We start from the raw sequence: 21,750 nt of genomic DNA, 5'->3' as shown, positions 1-21,750 counted from the left end.
AAGATGATAAGTTTTGACATTTATGCTTAAGCAATTATCAAAATATTTGCCAATTACCTTTTTTGAAAGTCATTTAATTGATTATTCCACGACTGATAGTTTCATCTCAACTAAAGACAAATTGTCAACCTGAACCTATAGAAGTTTTTGTATGTTGCTAAACCTGAAAGGCTGATATTGTGTGAATTCGTGGCATTTCTGCTAGGAACATATGGTATTGTATTTTCCACAAGACATTGACTGTGGAAATATGTGGCCACTGTTGTCCTATAAGTCAAACCAAGCACTTAAACGTGTGTTAAGAACACATCTGGTGACCATTCCTAGGCCTCATTTAAATGTAGCTAAAAACACCATAGAGCAGTAGGTTCTGTATATATGTTGGAATCATATTCTGTAGCAAAAGACCACTTTAGCAATGCTCATTTCTACGTTACCTGTAGTTGTTAATGTCTGTCCTCATTATACCTTCACCTTCTGTCTGCTTGTGACTTATGGAGCCGTTTAGTGTGATGACAAACAATGCGGTAAAGATCTCGATGCAGAAGTTATACAAGAAGTGGAAACAGATTCTTTGCTCAACGGGACGGAGCACATGCAACTTATTTTTCATAATTAAAACCAGTAGAGGGCATTTGAGTTTGTGCTCCTCCACGAGCAAAACTCCTTTTATGAAATAGCTATTTGCTGACAAAAAGCTGTGTCAGTGTGCAGTGATGTGTTCCTTGTGTTTATCTGAATTTGCTTTATGAACACTTGGTAAATGCATGTATACATTACATGGCAATGCAAATGAAAAACAAAAACTGACAACTTGGATTAGTATGAAATATAAATCTCAATATAGACTATATAACGAACAAACATGGGCAGAGGGACCCTTGGATTGCTGCCTGGTAGTTTCGACATCAGTTCAGCCCAAAATGTGAAGCCTAGTAGGTCTGGTTCTCATTGCTGATGGTTTTCACCGCATGCCGTACAGAGCACACCCAGCACAGCTAACTTCTTTATCCAAACACTACTATGAATTCAGGCAGTATAGCAGTGAGTGTTCGTGATTGAATATTTTCATTTGGCTTATTTGAGGCATATAATTGTCGTTTTAACCGTGTTCAGAATAGGTTAAACAACGCTGCAAAAGGCTGTGCTGAAACAACACACCTAATTGCTTTGTTTATGAGAACAAACATGTGGTATACAAAACTCAAAACAAACATGGAGGTAGATGGCTGGTTTGCTTCCCATATCCATGGTCTGATGGTATATTGGATTTCACAACTTTGCCATGGCAAGTACTTTATAGTGGAGATAGAACACATTCCCTGAAACAAAGACCAACTTCCTTAACATCCAAACGTTCAATAAATCAATAAATAAAACATTGACCTTCAGGTAAAACAAGTGCTGCATATTCAATGAGTCTGGCTAATGTTTACTTCAAGATTAACTAAATTGATTACGAGGTTGAAATGCATTGCTCATAACAAGAGTGCACAAGTATCATTACCGTGCATAAAAAAACATTGAACAAATTTGCTAAATACAGATAGATTCTAGTCTGTGGGTGATTTTGCAGGAAGTTGTACAGGAGCAGCAGGGCAGGTGTCCCACTGGGTTACGAGAGAACCAGAAGCTTTGCATCTGGACCATTTCCTCAGCCCAGAGGCGCTCCACACTGAGACCCCCTCATAAAGCTGCACGTGTGCGAAAGGACCCAGAATTCCTCGGAATCCTTCATCTATGTCAACCAGTTATGCAGTGACTGTGGTGGTGATGATAGAAGGTAACAAGCTGTGACAAACTCACAACATCATAGAGAGAGGGAGCAGAGAAAATGACTCGGTCTTTTTGTCTCTCACACTGTCAAATGTGCTTCCACTAATGGCCAAATAGCATAAAAATGTCTTTCTGCATGAGTGGCACAAAAATAGTTGTATCCCTCGTGTTCCTCGGCATAGTAGGGTGAGACTGATGGCAGGAAGATTAATAGAGGAGTGGAAGGTGAACCCAGGATAAAGAAGATGTGAACTGAGCCAGTAAGTCTACTGTCAACATCCAAAATCTCAAGATACAAAACTCCTTTCCACATTGATTCACTTAAAGCTTGATGCTTCCAGGACCAAGAGTTGAGAGATATCCTTTTGGAAGTTATCCTGCCTGCGAGTGACTGACTACCAAGAGGAAGGGACTGTAATGTGGAAAAAGAGGGCAAGACATTTTCCACGATAGGCTACAATCTTGTGAAAATGGAGGAGTGCTTTAAGAAACATTCTTTGGAAGGGCTGAGGGAGCCACAAGCGGGGAGACGTCAGGAGAAATCATGCTTGGCTCAACACAAAAAGCACTCAGAGAAATGAGATTTAATCTGCTGAGCTTAGAGTGTATTAGCCAGATGTAAACAGTCAGGACCAGCTGTGAGAAACATAACTTTCACAGCACTGCTGCTTGAAAAAACAATGCATGAAACGTCAAACAATACCAATGAAAAAAACCTTTTGCAAACAGAGATCTTTAAAGACCAAAATAAAAACTTTTCACAAGCCAGGGACAATGGCAGCTGTGGGAGTTAGTGGGTTAAGGTTAACTGGCCACAGTGAAACACTTTCACTCGGAGAATACTCTGCCTCCAGGCCCAAGCTGTGGGAAAGGGAGTTTATGCAATTACATCACATTGATTTATGGGAGACAGAGGAAAGATGGGGAGAGGATGGAAACTGAGCTGCTTGGAGGCGGTCCAAGATTGGGTCCCTTAAGAAACAAAAAGTCAATAGGTTTACACCACAAAACATGATGGATCGGAGACAATTGTGTGGGAGTGTATATGTGGTCAGACAAACACTGGCACCATGGTGAGGTCAAAGCGATCTGAAATGATTGGTTTTGATTAAGGATTGAAAACACACAGAAAGTATAAAACAGCTATAATAGTAACACAGAAGCTTCTTGATGAACTTCTACAGGGAACTGATGACAACAGTCTCGCTCGAGCAGATGCTGCTGATGCTATGTTGAGTATGAATTGGGGGAAGTGATGAAATTGTAAGTAATGCGAGCGTGCACTGCTGTCTCGACTGGGGGGAACCCATCGGCCTACTGCAACCCAACAGTTATAAATAAACAACCCATTTACAGCTCACCACTACTGTAACAGGACCACACAAGTGACCACAGCTGGGATATTTATGGCAAAACACATTACTGCTCTTCTGCTTATTTAAACTTTAAGTGTGTCTTGAGTTTAAAATGCAAAAACATCCTCCTGCTCGTCTTGGAGATGCACGCACAGAAGTCCAATGAGCTGAAGCCGAGCGGCTGTGTGACTGAAGTGCTAATCACCTGTACACTGAACTTAAGCAGCGTTCGTCAAACTGCCACAGATGATTGTTGCGGATTATTGAAAGATTTATATGCACACCGATAGTATCTATTCAAGATGTATGTCACATCGCCTGCAAGAAATGTTGTTATCCAGAGACGCATGAGCCTAAACAAGAAAGAAAAAAAAACCAATTAATTAAATTTCATTTTCTTTTGTTTACCAGCTACCAAATGGTAAGGATATGAAGAGGAGATTATAGGAGATATTCAGTATAATAAGCGGTGGATAATCAGTAGGAGATATTAAACGGTCTTGTATTTCCAGTTTGCAAAAACTCCCAACTGTCTGCAAAAGTCTCAAGCCTCTTTGAAACACAACAGACCTTTGGTTCAGGCGAAAGGCAACAGAATAAATACATTCACATAAAGAGCTGGCCAAATAATTGAAACGGGGGTGTTTTGAAAGCTTGCAGTGTAGGCTAGATTAACAAGGGTTGAGTTGAGAGGAGGTGGTTTGCTCTAGATGTGGCAAACGTATGGAAAGCTCACGCAGAGATGTTTTGAATAAGAAAAGGTCGGACATCTGTTTCTCATTACAGTAAAAAAGCAAGAGAAAAAAAGAAAGCAGCTTGTTCAATTCTAGACTGCCTGAGAGATAAGCGAAAGTGGTTTTGGTAATTGCCAACTACATTGCCTTTCCCTTATTTGTGGCCTTTGTGCATCATTTTAATGAGGCAAGATCATTTCCAGTTATTGACTGAAACTTTATTTTAGTTAACCATTCAAAACACAATGTAAAATAGTTTGTATCCACTTTAAATCCAGTGTTGTCATCTGTCCAATTAAAACACCAGTTTGGAACCACCAGCTGAGCCACTGGAGATTTTTTTTTTTTACTGTACGGATTTGACAAATGAAGCGAAAAGAACCTCTACACACATCCAGGGGTTTTCAGAGACAACCACAAAATGAGTTTGGCTTCAACATTTGTGCTGAGGCATTTCACATGGGCTCTGATGCCTGCCAAGTGTTATCGGGAAAGACGATCTGGGCCCCAAACTCTTGGAGAAATGCCTGAGCTGTCTGTTTTATCCTAACACTTCAAAGTTTTGAGCGTCACACCCAGGTGGTCAAGATAAGGTTGGGAAGCAATCCAAGATCACCTGAATAAAATAATAAAATTTTTTCTTAAATCAATGAGCACTGCAGACGATTTAATTGCACATACTGGAGACACTTGCCACGCATGTGCTATCTCTGAAAAACACAAGTGAAGGTGATCCCTGGAGTCAGAAATGTTAGAACTGAAATACCGTTCATGAAAATATCAAACTCTTTTAATTTACGTGAAATGGGTAAACAGTGGCTAGCTTTTCAATGCAGTGGATTCTCCTTTCCCCCCTAAGCTTCAGAGAAAAGAAGATGCAGCGAGGTGAGGATTAGGGAAAAATTAATTATGCTTCATGGTGTGCATGTGTTAACCATAAGAACTATTAGCAAAGAAATCTTACGTTGAAGAAAATGCTTTCTCATATCTATTTTTGTTCCCCTCTTCTTAGAAAAACCACAGCGTCTTACGCTTCCCCACTGGAATTGATCCACTGAGTTTATAAAATGCATGCAACCGCCCCCCCCCCCAGTAATGGCAGCGCGCTCTGCTTGTGGCCGCAACATGTCGTCTGGCATTGACCGACTGTTTGCCCAAAGGACAGAGGCCATGTTTTAGTGCAGTGACCTGTGATTGCTGTCTCGAGGAGCGCGCTTTTAAAGTGGCAGTGGGCTAAAAATTTCATAAAGCAGCATCAAATAATCATGAGGCAGTAAGGTCGCACAGTCTTTGCTGTCTAATTGTTTCCATCACAGAGGAGTAAAAATAACAGTCTACAACATTGTGCATTTTATATATTGGTAAAAGGCAATGGCTATTGTTCTGTCAGACATGCAGGAGGTGTGAAATAAATGAATCACTGTAAGATGCATGCAGAACAAGCAAACTGGGCTGGATCACTGGAGGATGCTGGCTCGTTTTAACGACCTCAGTTGACTTTAAGGCTACATTGTCAAACAGCCTAACACCCCTTCACCCCTTGTGCATAATTTTTTTTCCACCACTACTGTCTAATGATGCTATTGTGAGCCACAGATAGAATGACACTGAAGAAATAAACAGAAAACCCTGTGAAAGAAAGCACCCCTGTATCACACACCAGCACAATAGGACCTCATTTGATGTAACCTCAGGTGATATTTCATTATCCCACAAGCACAGAATAGCACTGGAGCAGCTCTAAATGCCTACAGTGTGATAGCCCTCATTTACACTGCTATCAGTTTATCTCGAATTTTCCTGTTCTTTAACAAGCTGAAACGAAACACAAGCGTCTACCTCGAAGGCTTGTGATCCTGGCAGGAGAGACATCATTAGCGGGGCCTTCTTCCAAAGTTTCCCCAGGTAGGAATTGGAACCCTGCTGTGGACTTTTCTAAAAATCAAACACTGATCTGTCCCCCTGATGCTGTGGAGGCTGACAAGGAGCCCATGTGTCTGAGAGACCTGTGGAGAGTCTCGTCCTGACAGAGGGACTGTACCGTTGTTGTTATTCCACAGCAGCTGCAGGAAGCAGCGCTGTATGGACAAGGTGTGTGGGCTTCAAAAGGCAGCAAGAAGCAGCCATCATCGTGGAAAAGAAAAATGCCAGTTTTTTCTAAAAGGCTATTACTCTCATATTTGGCATGATGTTTTAATGCAAATGCACATCATCAGATTCATATTAGCCCAATTACGTCTACTAAAGTTTACAACATTCTCTTTCAAGCCAAAATGTAGAAAAAACTCAGCTGAGCTCAGGTTTTTCTGTGCCATGATTACGAGATGAATGGAAAACATTTAGCCTAGATTCGAGCAGATATGAGGTTTGTATTTCGTTAATATGAAACAACCCCAATTCCAGTTGAGACCTGCCAGCAGCACCCAGGCTGCAGGCGCGTGTGTGAGAGCCTCATGTACATTTGTGTTTGTGTATTTGTATGGTTATCACTGTCTTGAACGGCAAAGTAATATTAACCAACTAGGGATGCAAACCCAAAACCAATGTTAATCTATAGCCCCTTTTACACAGCCAGTGAAAGCCGGGAATATGCCGGAATTTCGGCCCTCCGCCCTGCTGTATAAATGTGACCGTTGCGGAACGAAGCAGTTGAAGGACGTGTGTTTAACATTAACCACGGCGGCCTGATGTCCCGTAAAAATCACCAAATAAAAGGAACGGCGTATAATCTAGCTGGTCATAAGGTCCGCTGCTGAATCCAAACCCCCGCGCTTCATTTTGCAGTGTATGAGTCTATTTCTGCCCAGGGGAAGTTAGGCTAAACTAGGCTAGGCTAAGCTAGGCTGCGACCGGATCGCCGCCGCTATTAATTTTCATTCCGGAACGCTGTGTAAAAGGGGCTACTGATGCGCCAGCAGGCCGGCGTTGCTTGGTTCTGTGTAAATAACACAGAAGCAAGCAAAGCCAGCATATTGGAGTGATGTTGTTCCGTCAATATGCCGCAATCTCTGTATAAAAGGGGCTTATAATTCAGCCATGCTGGAAAAGCCGAGGCAGCAAACAAGACGGCGTCATACAATCATATGAAAAAGTTTGGGAACCCCTCTCAGCCGGCATTATAATTGACTCTGCTTTCACAAAAAAAAGATAAAAGTGGTATGTCTTTAATTTACCAGGAACAGCTAAGTACTGGGATGTTTTCCAAACAAAGATTTTTTGAAAAGCAGTATTTGGTTGTATGAAATAAAATAAAATGTGAAAAACTGGCTGTGCAAAAATATGGGTACCCTTGTGGTTTTGTTGATTTTAATGCCTGTAACAGCATGTAAAACTGATGAATTTAAACACAAAGTTGGTTGGATTATGTTGTTAAGCCTTGAACCTCATAGAAATGTCTGTTTAATCATGAGAAAATGTATTTTAGGTGCCTAAATGCAAGTTGCACTTCTCTTTGACTCTCTGCTGAAGTGAGACAGAATGGGATCATCAAAACTGCTCCCAAAAGATCTTAAAAACAAAGATTATTCATTATCATGGTTTAGGGGAAGGCTACAAGAAGCTTTCCCAAAGGTTTCAATTGTCAATTTCTACTGTAAGGAACGTTGTCAGGGAATGGAAGGACACAGGCACAGTTGCAGTTAAACCCAGGTCTAGCAGACCAAGAAAAGTACAAGAGCGGCATATGCGGCGGATTGTGAGAATGGTTGAACACAACCCAAAGATCACCTCCAAAGACCTGCAAGAACATCTGGCTGCAGATTGTGTATCTGTACATGGTTCAACAAATCAGTGCAATTTGCACCAAAACATCTGTATGGCCAGGTGATGAGAAGGAAGCCCTTTCTGCGCCCACGCCACAGATACAGTTGCATGGAGTATGCAAAAGCTAATTTAGACAAGCCAGATTCATATTGGAAGAAAATGCTTTGGACTGATGAGACAAAAATTAAGTTATTTGGTCTTTATAAAAAGCAGATGTTTTGGTGCAAATTGCGCTGAATTGTTGAACGATGTACAGATACACAATCTGCAGCCAGATGTTCTTGCAGGTCTTTGGAGTTGATCTGTGGGTTGTGTGCAACCATTCTCACAATCCTCCACCTATGCCGCTCCTGTTTTTTTCTTGGTCTGCCATGCCTGGGTTTAACTGCCACTGTGCCTGTGTCCTTCCATTTCCTGACAACGTTCCCTACAGTCGAAATTGACAATTGAAACCTTTGGGAAAGCTTCTTGTAGCCTTCCCCTAAACCATGACAATGAACAATCTTTGTTTTTCAGATCTTTTGGGAGCTGTTTTGATGATCCCATTCTGTCTCACTTCAGCAGAGAGTCAAAGAGAAGTGCAACTTGCATTTAGGCACCTAAAATACATTTTCTCATGATTAAACAGACATTTCTATGAGGTTCAAGGCTTAACAACATAATCCAACCAACTTTGTGTTTAAATTCATCAGTTTTACATGCTGTTACAGGCATTAAAATCAACAAAACCACAAGGGTACCCATATTTTTGCACAGCCAGTTTTTCACATTTTATTTTATTTCATACAACCAAATACTGCTTTTCAAAAAATCTTTGTTTGGAAAACATCCCAGTACTTAGCTGTTCCTGGTAAATTAAAGACATACCACTTTTATATTTTTTTTGTGAAAGCAGAGTCAATTATAATGCCGGCTGAGAGGGGTTCCCAAACTTTTTCATATGACTGTATATACCAATTGACATTCCTCCCTGTGTCCATAAATCTGATGTGACTGCACCACCTCAACCCCTTATCACAACCTCCAATCATGATGTACATAAGAGGAAGACAGTTAATGAGCTCACATCCAGCTCCGAGACCTGTCCTGCATTTAATTTGTTTAAAATTATAATGGGCTAATTATACAGGTCATCATTAACAACCATACTGTCCATCCATACAAAAAATGTGTGTGCTTTAAAAAAACATATCAATTTGTGGTAATATTAAGTGTGTGTTTGTATATGCGAGGAGTAATTATCATATCACATTACACTATAGCCCGTCTTTAGTGATTAAAAATAAACAGTATATTTAAAGAAGCTCAGATCCTCTTTAGTCAGAGGGAATACAAATGCAGAGCCAAATGTATGTAAGAAAAGAGGAACCAATTAAAAGAAAGCTATAAATGACTAATGAGGCCATTCTGGTAAAGCTACAGTACATACTCTTATTCCCAAAAAACGTGGTTGGAAAGAGCAAGGAGGAGAAACTGGGGAGTAGAGAAGGAGAGAGAGACGGGTGGAGTAGAAGGGTGTCGGGACACAGTCAGGGCTGTGGAAAGAGAAAAAGAGAAAGACCAGAAGCTGGGAGAGAGTCCCATTTCATCAGAAAAATGCCTGAGTCAGGAGAAGGGAGAACCATTAGGCCCAATGAGCTACAGGGAGAGGCTGTAAAAACAGAGCTGGGCTGAGCTGGGCTCACACCAATCCCCGAAAAACTGCCAGAGAAGATCAGACAATGGCCACAAAATGTATCACAATTGTTCTTTTGCCCAGTAGTGTGCCGCAGACTGAAGTCATATACAGCATCTGCAAAAGCATAATGTAGGTCAAAGGGGTTTGCAGAGGCAAGCTAGTTCTAATAGAAACTGCTCTCATTATTGCTGAATCTGCTTTTTTGATCCATTAAATGAATGCAGTGTTTGTTCGACAAAATGCTAGAACAGTGAAAACAGGTGATTGAAGTTTACTGACGCCTGAAGTCACATTTCCTCCTTGCAAGCTTGACCTAAGACTTTTTGTGGCTCTTTCACTGAAACAATTGTGCTGTAAACATTTTAAAAAGTATTTTATGTATTAATTTGCTAATTTACTAATGTATTCGGCTCTAATTCTGTAATGTAGAACAGTAGCTACACCGCCCAAATCACAACAACAGGTGCAGCACTGCAAATCAAACAAACACAAAAAATCTGTTGAAAGCATAAAAGAAAACAGCATCTACGAATGCCTTTGCATGTCTGCTAACATGCAGAGGGGGAAGCCTTACATTACTCTATGTCTATTCACAGGATCTAATTTAAAATTACACACAACAGTGATCTTCTTCATCCACCAACCATCTTCGCTTTCTGCAGTGATCCACAAACAACGTACAATGCTTTGTTTGTGTTCATAAACGATTACTCCAAACATTGAGTCTTTATGAAATCCTAAGCAGGAACCGAGCAATTAATGCAAGAAACAAGAAGCGAGTGTCACATGAGTTCTTTATCTAGATGTTCATTTAGTTGGCACTAAATGTCATCTCCAGTGAAAAGCTCCTGTGTTAGGCAATGAATGGGGAAAACAACAACAAAGCCAAGAAATTAGACCTTCCTCCCATAGTGCTGCTTTGATTAACACCCAGCTTCTTCCTGCCCAGTGTGCCAACACTGAACCCAATGTGAATCAAGCGAGCACCATTGTGTGAGTAAAGAACTGGCTGTTATTGTGGCAAACAAAACCTCCATGTATACACATAAAGCTGTGAGGTTCCCTGTTAGATATTTTGCTTCAGTGTTGTTTCAGGCAGCAATGTGCTTAACCTCCAGCATCATTCAGTGGATTGGAGTTTAGCTCCAGTCCTCTCTAAAGCCAGGCAGGTAATCTCCCCCAAACGTCAGCCCCGTGTCACATACCTATCAGTGCCAGACTTCCCGGCCAGCCTAAGCCCCTCTCTCTCTCTCTGAGCTTTGACTACATCTGGGGGATGAAAAGAGCACGAGTCGATGAGAAGAAAGCTTCCGGCAAAAGCGTAGGGATTTACTGAGCGTCCTCGCTACTAGTAATGACCAGTGTGTCCCCACCAGCAGCCTTTTAATGGACACCTGAGCGACACGGTTTATTAGTTTTGAAAAACATTATGCAGAGGGGAAGATGGCTGGGGGGGGATTTTGGAGATAAATGTGATTTGAACACTCTGAGACCGGGGCTGAGTGTAGCCTCAACTAAGCGCCTACCAAGCCGTGAGACCATTGGAGAGCCCGCTATCTGCCGAGGCCAGCTTGTCAAATACATACCTTTTACCTCATTACCTGCTCAGCGCAGCCATTATTGAGGGAAATAGGGTGAGGGCGAGATAAGCACAAAGAATTCTTGGGTTGAGCACAAACAGCCGGCCTGCTTCCTCTTGATAAAAAGGAAGTGTCGGTTGAGAAAGGCCTCTCAGCTTCCTGCTCTCTGTGAACTGTGGGGCTGCCAGCTGCCCCATGCTTAGGTCATTCCCTCCTTCCTGGCCCATATGGAGACACACAAGGGCCAAAGGAATGCATGTGTGAATAATATCGCTGGAATATTCAGCGCTGTTCATGCAGGGAAAAGTGGACAAAAGCTTATCTAAAGCTAATCTAAAAACGGGTACCTCACACAAAGACCCACCACAGACAGACAGAGGTTAGTTTTGGAGGTATCACTTTAATTTAACCCGCCCCTATTAAGCATTTAAAAGCTGTATTAAACAAAACCAAAAAATGCTTTTGAGGTTAAAAGTAAATTGTTACATTGGGATATCATCCCTCAATAGCACTAGCACCACACTAGATATACTGTATATGGTATGTGATCAGGCCGAATCGTGCCTTTACTTTATTTCCCACAATAATCGCCTTGTCTCATTACTGATTATGAGACTATTTTGTGCAGCTCCAGAATATACAGTATATATATTCTTCCATTCATTGACAGAAAATCCAGGGGAGCTGAAGCTTTGCAGTAGAGTCACTGAAAAGGAGAATATAACACAAGTCTTTCCTAAACTTGCTTCATACGATATAATACAATACGATATTACTCTGTCAGAGCAAGTCTGAAATTTGTTTTGGATCGCAACAGCTCCATTAACAACATTACAGAAAAGACAAAAGAGACAAGAGGAGACAAGCATTAAGACATTAAGACAGGACCCAAAAAAGAAATCCATTCAACATAACATTACAATAACAGAATTCAAGATTTTACAGATTGGACATTTAACAACATTTATATAAAACACAAACTGAGCAGACGCAGGGTGCGGCAGAGAGGCGCACCCTAAAGCCAGATCATTCACGATGTCACAATCGATATAAGAAAACTTGAAAAGAGCAAATATAAGTGACCAACCACAAGTCAAGTTTCAATTCAAACCTAGCTCAAATTTATATTTCAAGAAAACCTGGAAAGGAAACACAAATTATTGTGGGTTTCCATGAGGTATACCACTATGTAAATATGAGGAGTTGGGTGCATTGGGGTGCTTATTCTGAAGTCAAGTGCAATTAAACCATTGAACTGACTATTGATTTAATAATATAGGACCTTTACCTGAAAGTATCTAGTAGATGAAAACAAACCACAGGGTTTGGACATCCAGCACTTTGCAACACACAGTGCAGTCATGTATTATAGCAGACACCTTCATGGCTTTTAAACAACTGATGAAAAAATACACCTTTCTTCTGAAAGTAAATTAATTCCGCCAGCTGAGAAGCAAATTTCATTTTCTCATGTCTCCCGACAACAAAGATGTTGAACCCATTACTGACGGAGGCCTCAGCATCACACACATTAAATGAAGGGTCCTCTAGCAATCGAAAAAAAGCAATTTTCTCATTGAGCCAATAGATACTCCATTTAGTTCCGGGCTCTCTACGGACCGCTGCCGCTGTAGAGGGGCTGATAAAGATGAAAGCGAGTGTAGACTGATGACCCAGCCTAGTTTTCCCTTCTGCCTCGCCGCTCCAAACCCATCGATATGGATAGAGACGACATGCTTTGCTGGCCGTACAAGAGGTGGAGAATGGAGAAAGGGATGATGAGAAAGGATGGGGACAAGAGGAAGATAGAATAATAGATGTGATGATATAGACGGAGACTGTGAGGAGGAAGGAGGTTGTGGCGAATTAGGAATGTGAAATCTTGCCCAGTGATGAAATGACTGGCCAAAAAGGGCAGCAGCCTAATTCGCAGGCACATCAGCCAATGTTATAGGGAAAGTGTGGGAGGGAAAGGAAGGGAGAGACTGAAATCGAAGGCACCCAACCATGTGGATCCGCAGACTGATTAATTTCAGGCCTTTTAATGAGCGATGTTCTGCCAGGTCAGGCGGCATCAAGTCAGTCGCCCCGTCTCTCTCAGCAGGAGCTGCCATACACTGCAATTCCTACTATATTTCTGCCAAGGGCTGGGTGGCACACGCGCACACACACAATCTCAATCTCACTTCCTTTCCTCTTCACTTGTTCTTGTTCTTTTCCTATTTTTTTTGATGAGGCAAATGTTCACCCACAACATGGGGGAACAAACCCGCCTCTGTTTCCAGTTTATATCTACAAATTGTTAACTCCCAAACATTTTGCTTTTCTGAGAACATAGTGGAACAAAAAATGGAGGGAGGGAAAAAGATCTTTAAATGATGCAGGAGTATGGTAGCCCAGCTCACTAATTATAACAGGGTCGCCATGGATCTGAGCTGGTGGGGCTCTTCTCTTCCTCCCCCCCCCACACACGCACACACACAGTCTCTATCTCACACTTCCACACAGTCTCAATCTCACACTTCCTTTCCTCTTCACTTGTTTTTTGCTGATGGCTTTTTATCGCTGCCACTGTGAATGTGCGATTAAGAGCGAACACATTATCAGAGGCACTATTAAAATGAGTACAGTGATCACCAGTGGCAAGTCTCACACCAGGTGCTCCGTGTCTGTGGGCGGAATAAATACCAGCTTGGCTCGGAGGAGATTGCAATATTTGCTCAAACATCGCTTGCTCCAAATTGCTATCCTCCACATAGTTTCTGCTAACCTTTATTCCCTGTGTAAATTACACTGTGGGTTTACTGAACCCTGTTGTTTGCATTTGGCCTCATCCCTCAGACATCACTATTGCGTCTGAGCCACAAAACTATTTCCCAACACGTCACATGTGAATCAAGATGAGGACAGGGAGACTTCAGGCGGCGTTTAGTCATCCGTGTTGGCAGCGGCTCCAAAAGCATCAATACTACTGTTTCTTTTCCTATTTTTTTTTGATGAGGCAAATGTTCACCCACAACATGGGGGAACAAACCCGCCTCTGTTTCCAGTTTATATCTACAAATTGTTAACTCCCAAACATTTTGCTTTTCTGAGAACATAGTGGAACAAAAAATGGAGGGAGGGGAAAAAGATCTTTAAATGATGCAGGAGTATGGTAGCCCAGCTCACTAATTAAAATAAAAACAGGATCGCCATGGATCCGAGCTGGTGGGGCTCTTCTCTTCCTTTTTCCACACACACACACACACACACACACACACACACACACACACACACACACACACACACACACACACACACACACACACACACACACACACACACACACACACACACACACACACACACACACACACACACACACACACACACACACACACACACACACACACACACAATCAGCCTCAGGGAGACGGAAAGCCAGAGTAAGTGGCTGTGACTTTAACTTGAGGCAAGAAAATCCTGCATAGCACACTCACCTGTACACTGGTGTGAGTTAATGGGTCCCTTGGAGACAATCTCCTCCAACCAAATCTAATTAGAACCTGATTTCTGACTGAAACAACTGTTTGGGTCTTGTCTATGTGAGCACAAAACTTTTCTTTTTACTTTGAATCTGCAACCCCCCCCCCCCCCCCTCCCCTCTTGCAGATAGTGTCCAAATATTTGAGTGAAGCAATGATGAATTCACTCAAAAAGTCACACGCTCAGTACTTTGTCATAGAGCATGTTATAAGGGTGACCTCAGAATTAGGCCCAATTGAGTTTTCTGTTCCAGAGCTCTTGAATGTGTCATGTTTTGCTTCAGAGGAGCTCAGACAGACAGAGAAGAATGAGGTGTATTTGGGTGATGAATCCCTGTGATTAATGCAAACTGACAGTGAACTCCTGCCCTACAGCAAAGGTAGCGCCGCCAGAGACCTCCATATGGTGACCCCGTACATCCCCGCAGACAGCCCTCCTCCTCGGTTATGGCTGCACCCCCCTTGGGAAGGATGCCAGCTTGGAGACTGACACACATTGCTTCGGATTTACCCTGATGTCAGGTTTCCTAATATTATACTGCACTGTTATCTGTGACCATAATTTGAGGTTATAACTCATGTCTGCGTGGTTTTAACAGCAGAATACATTACTTAAACAATTAGGATAGGGGGTTTCTCCGTAATTTAATTTCTCTTCCATGATGGTGATTTGGTTTTAGCAGCTCATTCGAGGAGAAAAAAGTAGTCTAAAGCATAAATCAGACACTTCGCATTACCATCAGACAATAATGTGCCCGATTAGCAAGACAGTCAAAAGGAAACAAGCAAAGGGGCTTCGACATGTGATTGTCGAATCTTTTGTCTAATCTTTTGTTTTCACACACAACATTTGAAGTTGGAGACACTTTAGCGACACGTTTATTCTTACCTCAAAGCGCAGCTCAGTGCCGAGCGGCTGTGACGAACTGTCTCCCTGCGAGAAATGTAACTAACCAGCCGATGAGGTGAGAAGAAAGGAAAAGTATTCAAATAAGACCAAAATAACAACAAAATCAGCAAGGATGTCCACGGAGGTGAATCGTGCCCCGGCAGGCAGGGTCCAGCTAATACAATCCACCGCTCGCTCCGAGATCCCCAATTTGGACAAGCATGCAGCGCTGAGGGAGGATTGGTATGCAAACAGTTTGGAGTAGTGAGTGAAGGCAGAACGGCTCATCCTGCAGCCTGCTCTGCTGCGGAGGGCGGAGACTCATCCTACATAGACACGCCCCCAGTGTACCTTCTCTATTGTCACTCCTGTGTTATTATTTGGAGAGGAATACAAACTCTACATAGTAGTAGCCTATGGGACACTGTAGAGAAAAAAATTAATAGAGCAGAATTATTATTATTTTTTCATTATGCCCTTCGAGAATAAACTTGAAATGTCAAGAATAAAGACTAAATTTCGAAAGAAATACAAAATACGATTTTGAGATTAAAGCTATAGTGTGTAGCTTTTTCATAATAAACAACATAGACGCAAAATTGATTAAGCCTGGCTAGCAGCTCCACAGAACTCTTTCTGTATGTCTTAGCATGGCAGCGTTTACAAACTGGTCTCACCCCGGCACTGGTGAGCTCAGAAAAATCCCAAGATGCGCCCAAGTAATGTTTCATTTGTTGATTCTAATGCTAAGAAAAAACCTTGACATAGGCTACAGCGGAAGGTATCAAATCCAGGCAAGATCACAGAAGGCTTACCTCATGCACAAGTAGATGCACCGACAGCGTTGTTGTAATGACTCAGAATTCATCATGGGGGCAACAGAAGTTACAAACTAGCTTTAAAACACACACAGTGAATCTTTGTTAACTGACTTTATCTTTTCAGCCATTTCCTGAAGTCTTGTCATCACCTGATATGTTGCCAGGCAACCAGCAGGATACTTAATTACTGGCCTGATAATGATAAAAGTAAATTATGTGTGGATTAAACAGAAGATATAACAAAGTAACAAGGTTAGATTCTGGATCAACGGGCACAACGTTTCCTTATCCCCTTCTCTTTTTTTCACGAAACTACTTAGTTAATGTCAGGAATTAATTAGGATACTGAGTGTTTCATAAAATAGCCTACAAAAACATTAAAAAGTTAAAAAATTTGAATTAACAAAGCTCTTTTCTTTGTCTTCTGTTTAATTGTTTCATGTATAAAGGTCCTTTTGTTTGGAGGTGCAGGATTTAAGTCATTAAAAAGCCCAGCACATCATCTTTATGTTTATCCTGATGATCTTTGACACACACAGACACGGTGGAAGTGAACATCATGTTTACACGGACTAGACAAGAAGCAGTCATGACTTGTGGGGAAAGTAATGAAAAGGTTTTGGAACACAGAACAGGCTAAAACAAATTACTGCTTTTGGAGAGTATCCTGAGGGAGAATGTAATATAATCTTTGTGGGAGTGTTGCTTTCTTGAGATACGAGCTCAACACTGTTTTTTGATTCCGACAACAGATAAGTGTCATTTGCCCAGATAGGCAGTGGATAGTTGTTGTTTATCCCCTTGTTAATTATTCATGCTGTGAGCCCCTCTCTCTGCAGCCAGAACACAAGAGGAGTGCTTTTGTTTCGGGGGGCTGTAGTGTTTTCTATCCCTCTGTGCTCCCCATGTCACAAAATCTACTACAGATGGAGAGCAAGATAAGCGCTCTGGAGACTGATCTTTTTGCCTTCTCCCTCTGAGGTCGTGACACTGACATTCCCAGTGGCATACGTGATACTTCCAACCCCCAGTCTCCTTGTGTTTTCTCCTGATCCCCCTTCCCTTATTGGCCCAAAGGAATCCTTCAATTTTAAGAGCATTTCTTTTTGGGGAGTCAAGAATAAATGACAACCAGCGGCTCAAAGTTAACTTTAAAACAAGGCAAGAGATTAGTGTATGGAAAAGATTGGATTCAAAGAAACGTCAGGAGTTGGGGTCCAGACAGGCCCTTTGTTTGCCAGTGTTTAGGAGAAGTATCACAGGAATGGCTTAGCTGCAGAGAGAACAGCTGTGAGGTATTTTCTTTTTGGCTCCTTGGGTATTTTCAGAGGGCTCAGTCAGAGAGTAAAGAAAGGCTGAGGTGAATCACTGACTAAACCCCCACCCCCTGTCTTTGAGCGCTCACATGGATCACTGGTGTCGGGGAGAAGTCCCTTTCTTCTTATAGGCCTCAACCCTGCTCTGTTCAATGATTATTTGTTTTTCTTAACTAATCAGTGATTGATCAACAAATGTAGTGCTCTGTGGCCCTAGGGACGTAGTACAGCAGTCAATACAAACATCTCCGAAATCAGTTTACAGTCTCAGGTTTTGACCTTTTCAGTGACGGTCGAAGTCACTTCAAACAAATTCAAGGAAACATTTTAAAGTGACTTAGATCAATAAACTCTTTCAAATGTGGTGACTGATATATTGACATTTGAAGGGATTCAGACGAGGCGATGGAAGTAGAGCAAACTAAGTATTTAATTTTTTGGTCCAACAAATCCACGTGGTTGATAAAGCATTAGGAGTTTGGATTTCACACTCTTATATTACGTTTGCAAAAATAGTTTGAAATCCTCACTTTTTTCTGGCATGATTTAGTGTATCGTATCTTCTACTTTTTCCTCCAGTATCCATGCTGCTGGCAATAAAATGTACTCTTGTGTCCGTGTTAATTGCACAACACACACACACACACACACACTGATAGGCTGACTAGGCTAGCTTCCTCACATGCACATTCTTATTGCACACAAACCGATTTAATTCAATTTACACACACACATAGCATCATACCACATGCTATCTCATTAAACAGGCTGCGACATGCTTCACAGCCTTTCACAGAGTCGAACTCATTGTTGTGCGTGCACACACACACACACACACACACACACACACACACACACACACACACACACACACACACACACACACACACAGATGCACACAAGGGATTTGGTCTTAAGGAAATTCCCCGGCAATAGCATAGTAGTAATTTGATAGTGCATGTTGCGGTAATGTGACGCTGGATCATTCTGTCTTTAAGTGTTTTTTGTAAAATGTAAATATTAACACTGTGTGTGTTTTTATCGTTCGGTGGTTGTTGCATTGAGATAAAACTGTTGAAATTATGCTTATGTTTGGCAGGATTACATTTGGCCTAAAAGCTCTTCTCCCATGTGCAGCTTAGTTATTATTGACACTAATGCATGTGTGTTGGGTAAAGGAATAGTTTGACATTTAAACTTATTTGCTATCCCTGCTGAGATTTAGATTACAGCATTGCTGCCACTCGTGTGTCTGCACGTTACTGTAAGTAGCTTCAACAAACTACGAAGTCATTTTCTGAATTAATCAATGAGATATTTTGTTTATCAAATGTCCGAAAATTGTGATAAATACTTGTCGCAATTTCCCAGAGCCATCTGAGATGTATTTTATAGAGAGCACTTATTCGTCTCCAACCACCAACAGTCGTAAACAAAATACCTTATATTCAATGTACACAATTTACAATTATAAAAAAAAAACTGTGAAAAACAGCAGATCCTCACATTGGAGAAGCATAAGCTTCTCCAATGTGAGTTAATAATGTTTTTTCTATTGATCAAGTCTTATAGCTAGAGCCTGGAGGTCATAGCCTTACTTAGCATGAAGATCGAAAGCAGAGAGAACGTTAGCCTGGTTCTAATCTCTAAAGTTCAAACATCCAATATGTTTTTTTCTCATGTTTTTATTCATACTTTAACTCAAATGTAAAATGTACAAAGCGTGGATTTACAGGGAGGTCCGTGCTGGCAACTTCATGGTGAGAATACTCTGTCTTTCCACTCACTGTTTAGTGAGAAATAGCTCCACCACACTAACCCTCCAATACACCATAACTTGTCCTCATTACAGTTGTATATCTTCATTGTTTAACTATTCCTTGTGAATGTAAATGTTCTGTGGGTGACTCAGTGATTGAACATAAACTGTTTAATTTAGGCTCACATTCACAAAAATGTAATTAAAACGTTATCTGGAAACTTTTAAAATAAAAACTGTATATAGAGCAGAAGTCACAGTTTTAGGATAAGTCGCAAAACACTGATGCTTTCTTTTATGATATATATATTTTTTTTATGTATGTATTATTTTTGCTTGAAAGCACAAACAATGTTGTGTAAGTCTTGTCATCAACTGTGCCTGACATTTTTCTGATAAAATGTACACACAAAGACGTTGAACCCACGCCTTGCAGCCTCAATCTGTCAGGTGGGATCAGCCAGCAGCACCCAGGGGAAACGTGCCACACCTCACGGTCTCCTGCCCCCTGCATGACTTCAGGACCAGGATCAAACAGATATGGGGTGTAGGCGGGCGAGACACATCTCCTGGATGCCCTTTCAGGGTAGCACACACACATTCACTTATACCTCTAAATAGGCTTACAGTCCCTTCATTTTCCATTGTATTGTCTTGGTCAAAATTAGTTTTTATTTATAGAATTTGACTTCAACATGTAGGCTCATTTTGAGGCGAAACCTTGTGGAGAATTAGCTCTCGTTAGATATTTAAGCAGAAACCGTTCACGTGAGGCAAGTGGCAAATACATTTCTCTAGCCGAGAATTTACCAAGACACCGTTTGAAATCAGCTTGCTTTCACGTGAAATCATCTGTGAATTCATGCATCTCCATCTGGCAAAGTGAGCCTGTCTGCGTCTATTACACAGCCAAGCTTACAAAGACGCGCTCACAATAGAATTGACTTCTTAAGCTACAAGGTAATGAACCATCTTTATTTAGAAACACGTTCATTTTAACAACTGCTGTGGTTATGGCGTGTGTTACCTGGCTGTAACCTAGCAACAAGCTGTTTAGAGGCATAACTGGACACAATCCGTCAGAAGAAGTACAGAAGCACTGAGTATGCTGAATCTGAAATCAGAACACTCTTTGGAGTATCTTTAATTCCTTCTATAAACTGGTCCAGCTCTGTAGGCTACAGTGTATGTATGCATTCCTCTGCAATGGAGAAAAACACCTGTAGGCAATCTAGTGTGAGGCTTTCCTCCACCTCAATAATTACGGCTGTCTACTTGCTGTCGGTGACAGGAGCCCGAGGAGACAAGAGAGAAAGGAAGAGGGAAAGGGAGGAGATGTGTGTCAATCTGCCCAGATATTTTACACAGCCATTCTTTCAGCTGTTTTCAGAAACATCTGCAGGCACTGAGCTCGGCCAAGCAATGAGAAAACACACAGCATGCAACGGGGCTGTGTGTACAGTGAGAGGAAATTGAACGCGTGAATAACCAAGGAATGACTGGTCCGTCTTTGCCCTTGTTTTATGTACAGCAAGTGTGCTGACTCTCCCCCTCGTCCCTCGCACCCCCTTTGAGTGCAGCCATTTCTTTGCTGTCTTGCGGTGACAGGCCAAGCGTGGCTGAACTCCCTCCATATACTACTGTACCTCCAGTGTTCCCAGGAGGATGAAATGGTTGGCGAATTGAGGAAAGTAGGCCATGGGAGCTGCCACTGCATCCCCTCCTCCCCCTCCTCCTCCTCTGGAAATCTGATTCACCGGGAGGGGAAAGATCCTTTTGTCTGTCACACAGAATTCCGGCAGTCCTCTGTTTAATTTACAGGATTTTATTTTCTTATATTCACTGGGTTACTGTAGGTGTGCTATACATTCTTTGTTCTGTGTGTTTTGACAAGGCATCCCTGTTTAGTTTAATTCAAACAGTTCTGAGCCTCTTGTTGTGAGTGCCGCTTAAGCTCTGTGCTTTTTGGTGCAGCCCGGACACATTTTCTGGTCTGGAAGTCTTGTAAGGTGGAACTGTGGGATATAAGAGATTTAAAAAAATGAATCATGACTTGTGGGATTGAGGCAATGTGGCCGTTCTATCTGTTGAATATTTTAACCGGGTTACACTTAAAAACAAAGGGGAAACCAATTTCCAATTGAAGTGATTACAGTGTCACATTTTTTCCTCAGAGTGTTGTAAACTCAACTGCAGAACAGATCAGAAAACATGACACAATAAAAGAAACAGAAAACAAAAAAGCATGACCTCACAGTAACAACCTCAGGAAAGACAAGGGAAATGGTCAAACCAAAGGGAAACAATCAGTGATCGCATTACTGACACATTTCTTTTGTTTTGAAGGAGTAAAACATTTGAAAGAAAAGTGAAAAACTGAGGTGGTCCATAAGCAAGTCCTTGAGACACACCTTTTTGCATTAAGAAATCTGATTCAACACTTTGCAATTTTCTCTCACCCGAACATTCCATGCCAGGAAGTCTGCAAATATGATGACAATGTCTCTTTAACCATCTCATTAGATGAACTTTCAGCTGTACATTGATTCAAAT

General features: G+C 41.6%; 1 protein-coding gene across 1 annotated transcript in view; it reads right to left on the bottom strand.

The window, feature by feature from the left end:
- Nucleotides 1-15,541, bottom strand: part of tspan18b (tetraspanin 18b) — a 34,111-nt gene extending 18,570 nt beyond the window's left edge. The window contains exon 1 of the mRNA XM_080027604.1: nt 15,302-15,541. The gene's annotated coding sequence lies outside the window, so the exon portion shown is untranslated. The remainder of the gene's footprint in view (nt 1-15,301) is intronic.
- Between the last annotated feature and the right edge of the window lie 6,209 nt (nt 15,542-21,750).

The sequence above is a fragment of the Ammodytes marinus genome (genome assembly GCF_949987685.1).
Source record: "Ammodytes marinus genome assembly, chromosome: 5".
NCBI lineage: Eukaryota > Metazoa > Chordata > Actinopteri > Uranoscopiformes > Ammodytidae > Ammodytes > Ammodytes marinus.
Note: the sequence above shows the minus strand (reverse complement) of the source record. Positions and strands in the feature narration are given on the sequence as shown.